Source organism: Leguminivora glycinivorella, chromosome 9 (genome assembly GCF_023078275.1).
Source record: "Leguminivora glycinivorella isolate SPB_JAAS2020 chromosome 9, LegGlyc_1.1, whole genome shotgun sequence".
NCBI classification, from domain to species: domain Eukaryota; kingdom Metazoa; phylum Arthropoda; class Insecta; order Lepidoptera; family Tortricidae; genus Leguminivora; species Leguminivora glycinivorella.
The window spans coordinates 7,837,883-7,851,109 of record NC_062979.1 but is presented as its reverse complement, the minus strand read 5'-3'; the positions used below and the strand labels follow the sequence as shown (position 1 = coordinate 7,851,109).

The 13,227-nt window shown below is 37.0% G+C and overlaps 1 protein-coding gene across 2 annotated transcripts in view; it reads right to left on the bottom strand.

Moving 5' to 3' along the window:
• LOC125229653 (serum response factor homolog) overlaps positions 1-13,227 on the bottom strand; it is a 359,536-nt gene that overhangs the window by 103,627 nt on the left and 242,682 nt on the right. The window lies entirely within an intron of this gene.

Genomic DNA, 13,227 nt, shown 5'->3' with positions numbered 1-13,227 from the left:
GAGATGTCTGCGGTCTATACTTAAGATCAAGTGGCAGGATCGCGTCCCCAACTCCGATTAGAATGGGCGACCACCGTTTGCCAAAAACTATTCTCTACTGTGGCACGGTGGTCAGCACCTGCGCTACAAGGACGTGCTCAAACGACATCTGAACGCTTGCGACATCGACCATGAGCGTTGGGAGGAGCTTGCTGGGAAAAGCATATCATAGATAACTAAGTATGTAAATATACAATACTACGTAAATTACAACATGGTTATTGATTAACCTTATATGTGATCACATACAACATACAATTACTATGTTTTTGCTTTTAAAGTAAGTATAGGTAAATATTCAAGCTAAATATTTCCCGCGTAGTGCCCTGCCTGCTAAGCCGCGGTCCCGGGTTCGAATCCCGGTAAGGGCATTTATTTGTGTGATGAACACAGATATTTGTTCCTGAGTCATGGATGTTTACTACCTGTATATAAGTATTTGTATATTCTATATTATATCGTTGTCTGAGTACCCACAACACAAGCCTTCTTGAGCTTACCGTGGGACGCAGTCAATCTGTGTAAATAGTGTCCTATAACATTTATTCCTAATGAAAATGAGGAGTACGTTTGTATGGAGAATCAATCGATTAGTTCTTACCAGATTCCGATAGGTGGAGGTTGGAGAGGTGGTCCCTTGAACCCTCTAAAGTCCAGAAGTTGCTGAGGCCATCATCATCATCATCATTTCAGCCATTGATCGCCCACTGCTGAGCATAGGCCTCCCTTCGTGTACGCCACTTATCCCGGTCCTGGGCTAATCTCATCCAGATGCCATAGCTCGCTGTTTCAACTGTCACCAAGGCAATCAGAAACATTTACACATATTTAAAATTGCAAACGCGACCAATCAAGTATCGTTATTTTAGGGCCGTGAAATAAAATAAAAGATTGTATGCGATTAGCTTTATCTTTTACAAGAACACTGGGAAGCAAGTACAGGTTCGTTCAAGTTCAAAGTGAGGGTATCTGAGATTGCCATTGTAAAAATAGTGTAACTTAGTGTTGCTACATTTCAATGTACAATTCGATTTTAATCAAATATTGATTTACATTTCTATTATGTTAATGTGATTGGTTTTTGTAAATACATAATATAATTCAATAAAATCAACATCAAGAAAATCCAGGACTCAGAAATTATGAGGTGATGATGAGATGTCAGAAATGACAAGTCTGCATTGCTATGTATGTAGGTACAATTGTGATACTTAGACCATACGTCCCGATTAGAATAGATTTTCAACAATACGATACTAAGACATGATGATGACAAGACAGTATCTTATCGCTGCCAAATCTTATAGGCATCGTGCGAATAGGGCAGATTTTCACGACTTAATACTCCATAATTTTAATTAAGTACTTTGTTTACACGGAGATTCTGGGACTTAATAACTTAATCAAGGTGATAAATAATGCGAAGAATCGGAAAAATGCTTTCTTGTGAACATTGGAAGTTCTTATGGATTAAGTTAATTGGTTTAATATTCTTTTGGCACCGTCGTTAAAATTTCAAGTTTGGCGGTTCTGCAGCCAATTCCCAGACACTGACTAATGTGTTTAAATTGTAGAAATATAAGATGTATTTTATAATATTTATGCTTGATTTACGGATGATAATTGATTGAAAATATGTATGAAAATAAATCAGTATCACTTACACAATAGTCAAGTAAATTAGAGAAAATTACACCTTTTTTTTTGACGGAGTGGGAATGCTGTTGCGCACGCTGTGTGGGACTCGCCGTTGCTTTCCCTTCTCCTGGCGAGAAGGGGAGGAACGGCCCTACCCACTAAACCCACTCCGGCGTTTCACCCTCTTTTCCGTTGTGAGAGCGCACTGGGTTCGGAACGTTTTACTTCACCACTGCGCTCTCCGGCAGCCCTGACCAGCGCACCCGCATCGTAAAGGAGGATCGGAAACGCTTGATCCCCCTTCCCGGCATCACATATGGGGCATGGCCCCTCTAGGGCTCGAGGCGAGCGTAGAGAAAACCTATCTACCTATCTTATGAATATGAGAACAATTTCATATTAAACATTTGATATTTTTGTTTTCTAATAAAGTAAGTTGGTATCATAGAGGAATAAATAAGGGAAGATTTGTAACACCATACATCAGCAGATGCGGGTTATTTGTATGTTGGTATCTAAGCTTCAATCAATTACATAATAATCATCCATCAAACCCAATCACGCAAATAGAAAAATAGTCACGTAAACCACGTACACACTTTAAAGCACCGGTGCACTTCTTCCTTTATGTCAAAATTTACACCAAATTTATCCTACACTCCCGAAAATATCAACACTACTCTATCAAATACATTACAAAGTCCAATATCGTGTAGAAAAAAAATTGGGACTGGCCGAAAAGAGCTGTAAAGGCAGGTTCACACGAGACGTCCGGTATTTTCGTATGCGAGGGACATTGGCAATCAGGAAAAAGAGGTGCTTGCACTTTGATTTTTAAAAAAGAACGGAACTTCGTGGCTATTTCGGAAAACTTTGACATGACCATTATTTTATTGGGACTATTTTGTGTTTAGAACTTTTTCTTGATCGAACGATAACTATCCTAGACCTATTTTTTGTGGGGGTCCATCTGGTGGGGACTAGTCATCGTCTGTGGAAATAAAATTGGATACCGTTTTATTAGGCAGGTGTCCGGTTTTTTTCCCATTGCCCGGTATTTATTTAGTCACCTTCATCCAATACTAAACTCTAGTTAATTTTTGATTCTATCAACTCTCATAGCTCATTGCGTCTGGAGTTGTCGGGTTCTGCGTGCATCGCATGTCACGGGCAAGGGCTACATGCGCTAATTAAAGTTTCAAAAGGACCTCTGCGTGTTAGCTTCGGCTCCGCGAACGACTCCCCTTTGACCTTTAGACCTTTGTTCAGCATACCCAATGATTTTCATAACGGGAAAGTCATATATTAATAATTTAAAAAATAACTTTGTTAAACGATAACATATTTTTAAATTGAAAAATGGAAAAACATAGGACTCAACCTGCGATTGCCGGGGCCAATATTTTCGCAGACGTTTCTGCATGATAAAAAACAAATTTAACATTGTTAAAGATAACAACCTATTTTTAGGCGCCATATTAGCATAACATATGACATAAGGCCGCCTGTCCATCACTGCATCGTTGCAATTAGGCTTGTCACCCACGTGCCGACGCACGTGACGTGAAATTTAACCGAATCAGTGGATTATTGCTTTAAACGGATGTATATTGTATTCAAATTATTACGTGTTAGGATTTTTTTGCAGTTTTAAAAACGATAAATGATTTGTTAAAATAGATTGAGTGATTCTATTTTTAACACGCGACGCAAAAACGACGGGGTAAGTTTGACGTGTCTGTCTATCTGTCTGTTTGTCTGTCTGTTTGTGTGTGTGTCTGTCTGTGTCTGAGTCGGGAGTGTTCTTAGCCACGTTTCATGAAAATCGGTCCACTATGTCACGGTCGGGTTTTTTTTCTAAATTTAAAATCTAATAAATCATTTCGTCTTTAAATTCTAACTTCGAATATAAGAATGTCTACTTGCCTACTTGTCAAGCCTCAACTTGATTGGTCCATCATGACCATCAGTTACTTCCCTACTTCCTTTATCTTGATCATCATCCTCCTTGCATTATCCTGGCTAGTTGCCATGGCTCATGGGAGCCTGGGGTCCGCTTTGACAACTAATCCCAAGATTTGGCGTGGGCACTAGTTATACGAAAGCGACTGCCATCTGACCTTCCAACCCGAAGGGTAACTAGGCCTTATTGGAATTAGTCCGGTTTCCTCCCCATGTTTTTCTTAACCGAAAAGCGACTGGCAAATATCAAATGACATTTCTCGCATATGTGGACTAAAACCTCATTGGTACGAGGCGGGGTTCGAACTCGCGACCTCCGGATTGAAATTCACACGCTCTTACCGCTGGGCCATCATCTTGAATTCTTGATACAATATTAATTAGCATAAAACATTCAATTAAATTGCGAAAATCCCAAAGGCTAAAATTAATATTACACTACCGTTAAAATTATCCAATTCGTCGAACTGTCAATAATTATATATCATTAATTAATGACGGTACTTACTATCACATATTACATATTAATTTGCTGTAATTTTCCTTAAAATGTTGCGAGTTTTAAATTATGTAGGTAATAGTTTAAATTAAAATCGGTTATTTACCGGGATATGTCGATGACGGCAGCTACATACGGGTCGTAATATTGATATATACTTTTACTGACTTCATCCTTTATGTAATGTTATCCGTGTGGTGACGGTTAAGAATTTCACCACCCCCTTTCTTCCCGTGGGTGTCGTAGAAGTCGACTGTGGGATATGTGTTAAATTGTGGCGTAGGCGAAAGGCTGGCAACCTGTCACTGCAATGTCACAATTTGGATTTCTTTCAACCCCTTTTTGCCAAGACTGGCACTGAAACTTAGTAGTTCATGTGCTCTGCCTACCCCATTATGGGATACAGCCGTGATTATATGTATGTTATATGTATGTATGTAATGTTACCTCATATTATCACTAAAGATAGGAGAGTATGAGATTTATCTATAATTTGACAGTTATTACGTCATATCTATAATCTTAGGGTTTATGGACTTATGGTCTAACATTCGAGAGCCACCTTTTTTGGTAAGTTAAGTACTATTCAATCAATCATGATTAAACAGAGCTGGTCAATGTCCGAACATCGCTTTTGATCAGACATGGAGAGCGACACATTTCGCCACACATCTGATCAAGGGAACTTGCAACCGATTGCGAAAATAGTGCGAGCAAGGGACGGTCTCATCGACGAATGCGACCATCTCCAACGCACTTTATCATTTAGTTTTAGTAGTCGATTTTAAAGACGACCATGTACTATTATCGTCATTTTGCTCAGCCAGAATCTATCAGATCAGCATATCGTCCCTATCGAACTTACAAAATAGTGCGATAGGGACGGTCTGATATTTTATCATTTATCGCGCGACCATGCCAGATCTAAATCAGTGCACCATTTGTAAATCGTTGATGTCTTTTGTACAAGTTTCTTTGTCAAATATTATTCGATGGAAAAGAAATAAAAACGATGGTTTTGAAGTTGAAAGAAAATAAAAATAATGGACTGGATATCTAAGGTAACCTATACCTGCCTATACTCACAAATATTTTATGACGCAAATTAATTTAATTTTCAAGACCGAACTGATCCCATAAGAGCACCGCGAACAGCTTTCTACGGAGCTCTAAAAAGCAAAATATTAAAAAAGGTGTAATTGAAATGTAGGGTGACAACAATATTAAACGCCCGTTTAGTACGTAGGACACGCGCCGCGAGCGCTCGGAAGCGTTCGGCGCACGTTCGTTCATTTCCGCTCACATTCGGATGGACTAAGGTATCCATGTGTCATCTTATAAAGTACGGACATTTGAAGAATAATCTTTGAGCTTCATATATTTTATTTATTTGATTTCAAGTAATAAAGAAGTAGTTTTAAGAAGAATGCTTACTTAATCCGTGACATTTTAGTCTCGATACAAACATTGAAAATGTTCCATTCAAATTGTTAACCAGCGAGCACAAATCAGGGTTTCGTTATCCATCTATATTTCAAGGAATTAAATTATATTTAAATCCAAACTTTATCCGCCAGTTATATAAAACTGTATGTTTTAAAATAGATATCTCCAAATCTTACAGTATATTAGCAAAGAGAACGAAGTAATTTTAAAAGCGAGCTTGCAAACTGCTTACAGTTGACACCTTCGTTCGTCACTACTTCTTATGTATAATTTTATGTAGTACCTACTTAGTTACAATTTGCATAAATATTACTATTCACTAAATGCATTACACTCAATTTTGTTTTACCAAAACTGAGTTTTCCTTCCCGTGACTTTCCTGCCCTTATTGATTTAATTATATTCCCCTTTTTTGGCAATTGTTTTTTTTCTTATCACGTGACGTGGAAATACCTCGCGCGAGTAAAACGTATGGAGAAGGAAGTTACATAATTAATATAATAAGCATTACATTTATTGTACAAATGACGGGAAATTTCTAGAAGAGTATACTACATTAATTGAGGATAAATTGCTTTGTGGTTTAGATTGCACAATTAGTACCTATTACCTACTTGATTAAGTATAATAAAACAGTTTGACAGTTTTTGGCATCTTTTTACATACCTACTTTATTAGAATCATATTCGTTTTACTTATTTTTATATAACAAACAGTACCTATCGTTGAATTAAAAAAATACAATTAAAAGCGACTTTCTGTAAAACCAAAGGTAGACTACCTATCCTTTTAAAAATCGTAATAAATATTGGATACCCTACACATTTTGGAGTAGCCGTCATAATCGTAATTTGGTGCATTTTTTCTAATGCCAATGACCTCTTTAGGATGCCAAGCATAAGCAAATCATCAAGCAAGAAATAATAGACTATATGGTAATATATTTAAGGTTTTGGACATGTCACAGAGAACTTTGGTAACTTTCAAGGAAGTGTCGTCTGTGCGGAAACCGGGAAGTAGTCTTTGTGCATTTTTTTTATTTTAGCCGTCACAGGACATTACGTTTTTCGGCCAGTGCGTTGACACTTGTCTATTATTTTATTTTTCCCCTCACTAGCTCGGAAACACGTGTTTTGTCGTTTAATACCAGCGGGTAAAAACGCATTTTATCCACTAGTGGGTAAAGTAATTTGACCTTGAATAAAGTCAAATTAACTGCTTTAAAATTTATAAAAGTAAGTGAATCTAGTAATAAAGATGATTTACCACCTGTGGAAATAGTGGAAGCAGTGATAAACGCATTTTTTGCGTTGTAGTTTCCTCGCTATAGTGAGGGGAAAAGTTTTGTGTTACACTCGGGGGCAAATGTATTTTACTTCTCGTGTGTTAAAATACAACTTTGCCCCCTTTTATAACAAATAACTATTTTGTCTACCTAGGCACTTAGCGATTTTTTAGATTAAGATAATAACAAAATTAGCTTGCCAACTAGTTGTTGATTTTTTAGGGTTCCATAATTCAAAATGAAACCCTCTTAGCATCACTCATGATGCGTATGTCTTGCTTATTTAAATTTTAATTTGTTTAACATTGGCCTTGATAGGAAAGAGAATTCAAGATAATATGTAGTACCTATCTAACTGGTTATATCACAATTAAATTGCCTATATCATATTATTACAAAACCGAATCTACTGAAAAGTAGTACAATATTTGCCACCGCCGGACAAAATGGGACATCAACAAAAATTACACAATCATAGCACATCAGGGTGAAAGCAAAACCGCCTATCTCACCGATCTGATTTATTACGTCCGAACACCATTGTCAGCCCCATAAAGAGTAATCTGACGAATAAACCACTAAGTAGCCCATTCAAGCACAGTAGCATAACCGAAAAAGGCGGCGTTTCGTGTCGATGTGAATTCGGACAAAACAGATGTATGGCGGTTACCTAATTGTTTTTGACCGTTTTGGGGCTAGATTGTGAGTCAGGTCGCCCACGTGGCGATGTAAATGAGGTATTTAAGAGCAGTCTCTTTGTGTTGTGTCGATAAGAGTAATGTTTTATCTATTTGCTGAAAGCACGAGTAGCTACGGTGGAGCATCAAAGAGTAACACTTGAGGAGAAACACTTGATGTTTTAAACGGTTCGAGTCGTTGGTGAGAAAATCTATTTTTCTCAAACATGCAATGAAATATTGTCTTTACTTAAAATGGGCTGGGAAGTATCGCTTTTTTAGAGGACGGTAGGCCTCTGCAAAGTAACTTTTTTAAGTTGTCAGTACTGTCATGTCACTTTTTTTTTAATTTTTGTGTGACCTGGATCTTGTCACACTTGACGTTAGTGTATTTGTATTTTGTCACTTAATAAGTAAAATATTGAATTACTGATGTAATGTACTATGTTATTTTTGGAATTACTGACGAGAATTAACGGAAATATTGTATATGAATAAAAAAAATTAACTCAAACTCAAAATGCCCAAACAGCGACTTAACTGTACGTAAACATGTTTAAGTACATCGATAAATTATAAATGTCGTTTGTGTAACAATATATAATTACGTATGTAGGTACAGTCGACTACAAAGAGATGTATCCACTTTTTCACCTTACTGCTTTGTAATAAGGTGAAAAAGTAGATCTATTTGTAGTCGACTGTACATGATTCTGATACTTTGGAGTTTATTTCTCAATCCAAACTGCATTTTGCGTACATGTCATTAGATAAGTTGATAACTCAAAACATCTTTGCAATAAGCTGATAGCATACAAACTAGAACTAGAGTAATAAGTTCACCACAGGTACCTACCGACAGCAGGGTACACCCAGCAAAGCTTTACAGCTCAGCCACGACATTGGTCTAAGCGCGGCAGCGGTGAGCGGCGGCCATACATTCGAGCGAGACACAGCTATGGGACTTTTCATTCGCTCACCGCTGTCGCGCTTAGACCAATGTCGTAGCTGGGCCGTTACGCTTCATAAGGTAGCTCTTTATCGCTCTTCTGTAGTGGCGCGACAGAGCCATTACGGCTCAGCAACGACATTGGTCTAAGCGCGACAGCGGTGAGCGGAGGCCATACATTGGAGCGAGACACAGCTACGGGACTTTTCATTCGCACGTATGGCTGCCGCTCACCGCTGTCGCGCTTAGACCAATGTCGTGGCTGGGCCGTTACGCTTCATTAGGTAGCTCTTTATCGCTCTCATAGATTTAGAATTATTAAACTAGATTGTTTAGTTAGGTCAAAAAGTGTGTCCACATGAGAGGTAATTGTTTGGGCTGGTGTCCCTCTCGCACTTGCTGACAACGTCAACATTATTCAGTAACGTCATCACTGTCATAAATTGGGGATACCAGTCAATTTTCAAAGTTACTACTAAATCTACTAACACCCAATTGAAAGTATTTTTTAATTATACAAATCTTTGATTTACTGGCATCAAAGTAATTACATTATAATTATTTTCAATTTTTTTGAAATATATCGAAACCCTAGTTTGAATATAACATTCAAATAAAATAAGAAGTTATAAAGTCAGGTAATATACAGATAAAAATACTACTAATATGGGAACCTCATTTACACTGGCAACACGTGCGAGAGGGACACCAGCCCAAACAATGCCCTCTCATGTGGACCGTTTTCGCTAGTCTGATACGATCGACTTTCTGTTTCAGTAATAAGGTTTAATTTCGTATGGCAAAAAATGTGATTGAGCTGTCCCCTGTATAGGTCTTTGATCGCTCTTCTGTAGTGGCGCGACAGAGCCATTACGACTCAGCCACGACATTGGTCTAAGCGCGACAGCGGTGAGCGGCGGCCATACATTGGAGTGAGACACAGCGACGGGACTTTTCATTCGCACGTATGGCTGCCGCTCACCGCTGTCGCGCTTAGACCAATCTCGTGGCTGGGCCATTAGCGTTTCGATCTCCACATAACGTCAACGATTGTCACTTCGGTTAGACCGACAGGTGGCTATATCACACACATTTAAGATAAGAACTATAACCACAATCACTCAAGGCAACACTTAATTGGTCCCTTCAATCAATTCAAACACAAACCATATATGTCTTACGCACAAAATATACCACCCACGCGCCAATTACTACTCTAAAACAATAGTATAAGGCTCTTTATCACGTTTTATGATCATAGAACAAGAATAAATTTGAAAATCGAATCTCCATATATGGTAATAAGGTCGGGATTGGCCGGTGTGTGATGACGTCAGAATCGCCCGCGCATCTGACAGGGCTATTCGAACGTGCACCTCGTATCAAATCAATATTAGATTTATATTGAAATCTAATCTAATGAGTTAGATTAATAACAGCTTATATTTGGCATGCTTCAAATATGGTATATGGTCAAAGGGCTTAGCCAAGGTGTGTGTCAGTTGTACATAGCGAACTATCAGTAACTTCTCTGTAATAATATATATGTAATTCTATATTCTCCGATCATTATGACACATTAGGTACTAAGTAAATCCATTCGGTATTCATTTGGTCTATCAAACATTTTTAAAACCAAAAACGTTACTTGTGACACTAACATATCTGATTCTGAACTTATTATTTAATAGGAATAATCTGGAACTCAGGAACAATTAATTAATAAGATTTCATAAATATCGTTATAATGTGAAGTGCATTTTCGAATTGGCCAAAGTCGCCAGCGCATCTACAATCGCTCATTGAGCATACACAGATGATTTGTTGATCACGACACATGATCGTGATCTACATTGCTTAATGCAAGGATTTAGGGCAACCAATGATTTCGATTGGACAGTTCTTGGTAATTGATTTAGGAATCTAACAATGTATGTCTGTGATGTCTGAACAGATATTTGCATACATTAATGTAAGAATAGCAATAATTAAAACTTACTGAATTGAATAACAATTTGAGACATTTTGACAAGTAGAGAGGCTGTGCAGACTCGGGACAGGTGCCGATCTCTTATTTCGGAGGCCAAGATTCTCTTTGGATTAAAAATAGTTAGTTTAGAAAAGCAATAGTTTTTTTTACGATTCGTATTCATCCAAAAGATCTAAAGATAAAAATAAACAAATTATCAAAACTATCCATCGGTTCATCTTTCTGTCTGTGTGTCACCGCTGTTTTACCCGTTATTGGTTTAGAAGCTGTTACCTACTTCAGGCACTTACACTAAAATCAGAATGGTATCTTTAACCCCTCAAAGACAATTTTGATAGGCATGAATATTCCACTCATCAAGTCACCATTTCTTTTTTTTTCGCCACTTTTATGAAACAGAAGATATTTTTGAAAAAAAAAATATGCCATTTCTACTTTTTAAGTAAAAATTGCATTGCCCTATAGGGTTTCATATATAGCTGACCAAATATAATGTACCACCTGTATAACCTATGAAAGCAAGAAATATACTGATTACTCAGAATCACTAGCTTTTTCAATCCTAGTAGTTAAAAAAATTGTCCCATACGATTTTATCTTATTTTGTTACCATTTTCCGTACATGTGTGGGGTAACAAAAGTGCAAAGTAACAAAAAATGTATGGAAATTCTGGGACACTTTTTGTCTCCCAGTGAGATTGAAAGTACTCGTGATTCTGAGTACAATTGATCTAAAGTTCCCTAAAAGAATAAAAATGACAAAAAAGAAATGCTCAGTTAAAAGCCATTAAAAAAATTAAAAAAGTACTTTCACATAGTTTTGACGTCCGGTCTGGCCTAGCGCGTAGTGACCCTGCCTGCTACGCCGCGGTCCCAGGTTCGAATCCCGGTAAGGACATTTATTTGTGTGATGAGCACAGATATTTGTTCCTGAGTCATGGATGTTTTCTATGTATATAAGTATTTGTATATTATATATATCGTTGTTTGAGTACCTGCACCACAAGCCATCTTGAGCTTACCGTGGGGCTCAGTCAATCTGTGTAAGAATGTCCTATAATATTTATTTATTTAGTTTATTGTCCAAAGTTTGTAATTTGTATTGTAGATTTGCTACCAGATAAGTAGTTATTTAATAATCTAGCCGCATTACTCATTGTTTTACACTAGGAAATGTCATAGACCACCCGCGGATTCGCACGGACATCCGGGACAGGAGTGGAATATGAAGTTTTCTTTAAAGATACCGATATACTATGATTTTTTTTTTGGAGTAGACCAGCATTATGCATGTGAAAGACAGAAGGAGCGATGAAATAATACTGTTTTATTTTTTGGTTGTAGGTAGTTAAATTTGATACGTCGGCGTGTCAACTTTTTGTTTCATTTTCACACATAATAAATGAATTTATAAGTGAAAAAAAATAACTATGAGAGAACACTACTTGTTCTTGTATCACAAGTATCACAAGTATCTGACGTCGAATGTCAAAATAAATTATATTAGATTTATTAGGAAGTAGCAATATCGTCACTACTTTTAAAAAATCTCGTATCTTCGTCTGCCAATGAAAAGAAAATTGTAGTAAGTATGTATGGGATGCATATAGACTTACTGCGTTTTAACTTTGAGAAGCAGCGTGAGATACGAGATTTTTTAAAAGTAGTGACGATATTTCTAATACACTTGTTCAGTAACAGTAAAAGTTAAGATGAAGATTAAGAAAAGAGAGAATGGAAATAAAAAAGCGGCGTTTAAGGTCTTTTTTGATCGGTGTTATTAAGTTTGACGTGTCTGTTTGCCTGACTGTGTGTGTGTCTGTCTGTGGCATCGTAGCTCCCGAACGGATGAACCGATTTGGATTTAGTTTTATTTGTCTGAAAGCTGAGTTAGTCGGGAGTGTTCTTAGCCATGTTTCATGAAAATCGGTCTACTACGTCACGGTCGGGGTTTTTTTTTTCAAAATTTTAATTTTGTGGTTATTTAAAACATAATAACTACTTTCATTTAACATAACAGAATAGTTATAAAAAATGTTTTCGTGTTTTCTTACTTCTATGTTTACAAATAACAAATAGCTTTTCTGACACCACTCTCAAAAGTGTATATTTTATCCAAATAAGGAAGTAGGTAACCGGAAGTCCTCCCGAAGGCATTGGCTCTCCCGGATATAGATCCAGATGCATGGAGTATTTGAAGTTTGCAAACTAGAGTGCACTGAATTTCAAACTCTATCGAAGGCAAACTATATAAATATAAGTCTTTGAGATGGTCATTTGAAATATGTACCAGCAGGGATGTGAAATGATATGTCCTATATTTTGAATTGTTTAAGTTATCATTTACATAATAAACGTGAAGAGTGTCTTGATTATATTTTCTTATGTACCATATATTCTTGAAAATGTAATTGAAATAAAAGGTCTACCTACCTTTATATAACCTGTAACAATAACTCATAGAAGTAGAGGATAAGTATTGAGCATAAGCGAAGTGATAGGTCTATACAGTATACAGTAATCAAAGGCAGTAATTAGGTAAAAATCTACGATTTGTCATGACATTTTACTGAATTAATGAAAATACAGCCAGATACAGACCGGTAGATATTACCCCCTTTAAAACAAAATTCTGAGCAAGGACGATCAACTTAAAAAGTCTTACGTCCAATACTATTCGATATTGTCCAATATTAGATCGTTGTATGATATGGATGGGATTAATTAAAAGTGGCATTTTCT